Source organism: Phodopus roborovskii, unplaced genomic scaffold (assembly GCF_943737965.1).
Source record: "Phodopus roborovskii unplaced genomic scaffold, PHOROB, whole genome shotgun sequence".
Classification (NCBI taxonomy): Eukaryota; Metazoa; Chordata; class Mammalia; order Rodentia; family Cricetidae; genus Phodopus; species Phodopus roborovskii.
The window spans coordinates 1,663,897-1,669,896 of NW_026126511.1; positions in this window are offsets into that span (position 1 = coordinate 1,663,897).

Below are 6,000 nucleotides of genomic sequence, written 5' to 3' on the forward strand. Positions count from 1 at the left end.
TTCAGAGGGTTAGTACAAGTTCATCATGGCAGGAAGTATGGTGTCAGGCAGGCACCGCCCTGGAGTAGGAGCTGACAGTTTACATCCCGATTTAAAGGCAGCGGGTAGAGACCACAAGAGCAGGCCTGGCATAGGCTTTAGAAACCTCAAAGCCCACCCCTAGTGACGTACTTCCTCCAACAAGGCCACACCTCCTAATCTTTCCTCAAGAGTCAACCTACTGGAAACCAAACATTCAAATATAGGAGCCTACGGTGGGAGGGGAGGGGACATTCTCATTCAAACCATCACAGTCATCCACACAGACCTAAATCTCTGTGTAAACCACGTTTCCTTTCAGGTTGCTGCTAAATACTGAGACCATGACAGAAGCAGAAACGTACGTCCCTGTGCCTCACACCCACGGCTATCCCCCATGATGTCTGCCAATCCGTTCCCTGCCAGGGAAAGCCCTGGGCGTGTGAGTCAAGACTTGTGCTTCATATCTCGCCTCCGAGATCTCATCTTACCCACACTAACAATTACTCAAGAGATGGTTTGCTGTCCTTTTTTTTTTTTTTTTTTTTTTTTTTTTTTTTGATGAGAAAACTTGTTGGGTAGCGAAGGAACCGACCTTCCTGAAGTTCCCAAGCTGAGGCAGGATGCCAATCAACCTGCCTGAGTCCAATGTCATCTAGGGATGAAAGGCAAACACACTTGCCCTGGGTGAAGTCAGCCAGAGAGAAGACCAGCACTAAATAAATGACATGTGAAATGTAGGGTAACCAAGTGTCCCTGTTTCAGCACAGAAAGCGTGCTGTCTCTGACAAATTAACAAATTACATCTGTAAAGAAACAGTAGGTAAATACAAAGGGCTGGGGATGTAGCTCAACTATTAGAGCGTTTGCCTAATATGCCTGACGTCCTGTTTTGATGCTTGGCACTGCACAACCTGGACGTGGAGGTCTGCGGTTGTATATAATCCTAGCACTTGGGATGCAGGGACAAGGAGGGTCAGAAGTTCAATGCTGTCCTTGGCTACACGGCAGGTTCAAGGCCAGCCTAGACTCAATGAGACCCTATATCAAGTACACAATTAAATGAAAAAAATAACCCAAACAAATACGAAGGACTTTTTGAATTTTGCTTGTTTGCTTTCCTACCAGTTCATGGGTCCCCAAGACCTTTAAGGACTGAAAAGAAAGCTCTTGAAAAAGCACAGAGTTGTGCTCACAGCCGTGACTTACAACAGTGATAAAACGTGCAAACAGGAGTGACACGTGGGCAGGGTTCCTTAGTGTGCCTCTCCTCCATGTGGGAATGTGCAGGCTATTACAACACTTCAGGATAGAGTACACAAAACTACCCAGCACTGCCCTAAATCTAAACAGAGTTTATTAGGAATTAATACTTCAATATGAACTGTCAAGGAGCACAAAATTCGGAAGACCTTCGTACGAAAGGATGCACAGTGCACCTGCCTCCCCAGAAATTAAAGTGTTTGTGACACTTTTAACCAGGGAAGACCATTAAAGACAGTGGTGACAGTGTTTACCCAGGGGGGAAAAAATGTCACACAGGTGTGTTCTACCTAACATCTATCAGAGTTTCAGAGTCCCAGAAGGAAAGCAGAAATTCAACATAAACTAGGTCAGAACACAGTGGACCGTGCCTACTCATCAGAAACTGTGGTGACATTTCTAAAAATAAGCTGCCAGGGTCTGGAGAGCTGGCTCAGTGGCTAAGAGCACTGGCTTTAGCTACTCTTCCAGGGTACCTGGGTTCGATTCCCAGCACCCACACAAACGCTCACAACCATCTGTAACTCCCGCTCCAGGGAATCTGTCTCCCTCTTCTGGCCTCCACATACATCACATAAAATAATATGTAAAAAAAAATTAATAAGTAAGTTCTACCAGGTGGTGTAGGTGGTGGTGGTGTATGCCTTCAACCCAGGACTCATGCAGTGGAGGCAGGTGGATCTCTCCGTCCCAGGCCAGCCAGGGCTACACAGAGAATCCTTGTTTTGAGTAAATAAATAAGTTCCAAGATGTCAGCCAGAGGCCAACTTAGCAAATAGATCCTTTACGTTTAGCGTGCTCTGTTCTGAAACCCATGTTTTTCCCATGTGGTTGTTCCCACCTCCTAAGTAAAGAACACGGAGATGACCCATTGCTAAACACCATACTGAGACAGTGACTGCCTAGAAATTATTTTGTCTCTAGTTTCAGTGCCCTTATCAACTAGGGTCAATCTCAGTCACTTTATGACTCAAGTTTACCTCTGAATTCACTGGATGTCCTGACTGTCCATAGACACGTTCACAGCCCGGATAATCCTTGACTATAAGTCCTCTCCATCTTTTTTTTTTTGTGTGTGTGTGTGTGTGTGTGTCAATCCCAGTTCCCTCTCCCTCCCTCTTTCCCTCTCCCCCCCCCAGGTCTCCCAAACACCCTCACCTCCCATCACCCCCCCACTCCATATGTAGGGTGATGCCATCCAGGAGGGGGTCATCTAAATCTGTCAAGTCATTTGAAGTAGGGACTAGGACTTCTCCCCTGTCTCTAGGTCAAGGCAGTTATCCCTCCATGGGAGATGTGCCCACAAGGTCCTTTTGTGCACCAGGGATACATCCTGGCTCCACTGTCAGAGGTCCCTTAGACTGCTCAGTCCTTCTAACTGAGACCCATGTTCAGGGGGTCTAAGTCAGTCCCATGCTGGATTCCCAGCTATCAGTGTGGGGGCCCATCATCTCCTCCTTGCATCTTTTTTAATGCACAGCTTTGAAACATCTTTACACTCATTTGTGTGTGTGCGTTCATATGTGTGTGTGTGCACGCGTGTGTGTGCATGTGTACATGTTTGTGAGTGTGTGTGTGCATATGTGTATGTGTGTGTGTGTGTGCACACACATACATGCCTGTGCCACAGCATACATATGAAGGTCAGAAGACCACTTCTGAGATCCAGTTCCCTTTTTTCACTGTGTAGGTTTCAGGAATCAAAATCACTTCATCTGGCTTGGGAGCAATCACATTTACTCACAGGAGCACCTAGCCAGTCAAATTAGAGCGAATGTTATGTTATTTGCATTTGGATAGTGATGACTAACGAGTTATACAAGCACATATCTTGGTGACCATCTTAATCTATGTTCTAGCCAAGGACATCTTGAACACATTAGCTATCTTGCCTACAACAAAATTTCAGGAAAACTATTAAGGCTGACGGAGAACAGAACCAAATTGCAACATCTTCCTCCTTCACCCAGGGCTAAGGACTGAGCCCGGGACCTTGTACATACTAGGCAACAATTTACCACCGAGAGTCCTCCCTGCCCCCTACGGGAGGCTTTGATATTCCAAATAGACCATCTAAATTATTTCAGAAGTGGGACATGAAAGTTATAACTTCATACATATGTGTGTATACAATATATAAATACATAATATAAATTGAATATATGTAAAATAGTAACCACAGTTCTGCTATCTAGCTTTCTGAGAAGCTACAACTCTAGGAATAGCTCCAGTTTCTATCTATAGAGTCCTGCTCTCTCTCTCTCTAGGAGGATGTGGACCCCTCTGGAATTTTTTTATTTAGGACCTTTGTGAGGATCAGGAAGTAGTAGGCCAGTCAGACAATGGCTCATTTCTCAAATAATACAGAAAGGCATGAGCCCATAGTTTCAGCACTCTACAGGCTGAGGCAGGAGAATCACCTGAACCCAGAAACTCTAGGCAAGACTGAATCATAGCAAGAACCCATCATAAGAAAAGGAAAAGAGAAAGGGAAGGAAATCTTTAAGAAAGCCTGTCATTTCCTTGGCCTTAACTGTAGTCTTTTAATGACAAAAAGCTCAACTCCACAGCTTGAGTTGGCACAACTCAAGTTAAGAAAAACTCAACTCCACAGCTCATACTTAGGACTTCAGCTGGCATGCCTCTAATCAAGAAAAACTGAACTCCACAGGTAGTACTTAGGACCTCAGTTGGCACTCTAGTTAAGCACTTGCCTCAGGCTAAGTTGTTACGAATTGACTTGTGAGATGATGGGTGTTGGAACACAGTCCAAGTATAGAGTCAAGCAAAGGGAATTCTCAGTGCTTGTGAGAAAACTTCAAGAAAACAAGAGCCACATGACACCAGATTCTTCAAAAACACAGAATTGTTCTTGGGATGTGTTTTCCTGACCACCCCCCCCCCCAAGGTATAGCACATAGAAGTGAGATCATTCGTTACAATTGGCTATTGATATTTGCTATTTGTTTATATGTCCCTAAGGAAAAACATATATTTTTTTGCTACACGTATCTTGCCTTTGTGAATGTTCACTTTACTCAGGTGATTCGTCTTAATCCTCAGAGTATAAATTGTCTGATGCTCTGAATAAAGTTGGTTATTGCATGAGACTTTAGTCCACCTCACTTTTAGCTTCCATTTTCCCAAGTTCAAACCACCAACTAGAGTTGTAAACACTTTGGGTTGTTTTTGTTTTGTTTTGTTTCATTACGATAAAATGTAACATTGTAGCAACTTGTAACTACATAAGTCTTAAACAGTACATTCACACTACCCAGCCACCACCTGCCTGCCCCAGATATTCCCCTGGCAAAAGACAAACTCTATCATTACACACTTTCTCTCCCCTTTCTGCTGCTCCCAGAATCTAGCAAATATGTTACTTTCTATCTCTCTAACTGTGACTACTCTAGCTTTGCTGTTCATGATTTGAAACCCAAAGGATTCATCTTCTGAAAGGAACTCGAGAAAAAGTCTGCACTGGACCTCAATGGGAAGGATCCCTCAGGTACTAGCTAACACCCAGCATGGTGGTTAAACTCAGAGAACTTATCTTCTGTCACTGTTTCTTACTTAAAGATGAAGATGTCAGTCTATAAGCAAAAAGTGTTCTACCATAGCCTCTATGGCAGAATCCCTAGGAATCACCCAGAAACTGAAAGGTACATAAAGGAGACAGTTTCCCCTGCACAGACTAGCTCTTGATCAGTCAATGCTGTGTCTCTGAATCTGGGCCATACAGTACGCACAAAAATATCTGTTGAATGAATTTACATATGTGTGTTCACAGAATCTGTGCTTAAACTGACAGGACCAATTATAGTTAAATTCTAGGAATGGACAACGGACTTGCTTGTTAAGACATACAGCTCTGTCAGGGAACCTGAGTTTGACTCCCAGAAACCACACTAGGTGGCAGCTACACTTAAGTGCACATACCTACACACACATACATACATATGCACATAATTAAAAATAATAAAAATTAATTGAAAATGTTAAAATAGTTCAATCCTAGAGCTTTTTAATCTGTATGTGTGTTGCATGTGTGTGATGGGGGACGTCCTTCTGTATCTATGTTTCTCTTATTGTTTGATGACTAAAACACTGATTGGTGTTTTATAGGTTTTACAGGGCAGGTCAACCAGAGAAGGAGAATGATGGGAAGAGGAGGCAGAGAGAGGCCACGAGGAGATGCCATGTAGCTGAGTAAGAAGTAACACGTCTGGATCCTTCTCCGGTAAGGTAAGACCATGTGGAAATCTTAGACTAGTTGAAATGGGTTAAGAATTAAGAGAGAGCTAGCCAATAAGAAGCCTAAGCCATCAGTCAAACAGCTTCTAATTAATATCAGTCTTTGTGCGCTTATTTGGGGCTGAAGGACAGAAGGACCAGGCTGGACAGAAACTCCATCTACAGAATGGCACCAGTCATGTTCACCTGAGAACAAGTGCCTAACCCCTGTCAGGCAGTTTCTCTACCAAGAGGTACACCCCAGCCTCTTTGTCTTATCTTTACCTTAATCCTCTATTGTCTTTTTTGGGGGGTGGGGGGTGTCAAGACTAGGTTTCTCTGTGAAACAGTTCAGGCTGCCCTGGAACTCACTCTCTCTGTAGACTAAGCTGGCCTTGAACTCACAAAGATCTGCCTGCCTCTGCCTTCCAAGTATTGGGAATAAAGGTTTTGTGCCACCAACACCCTGCTCTCTATTGTCTTATA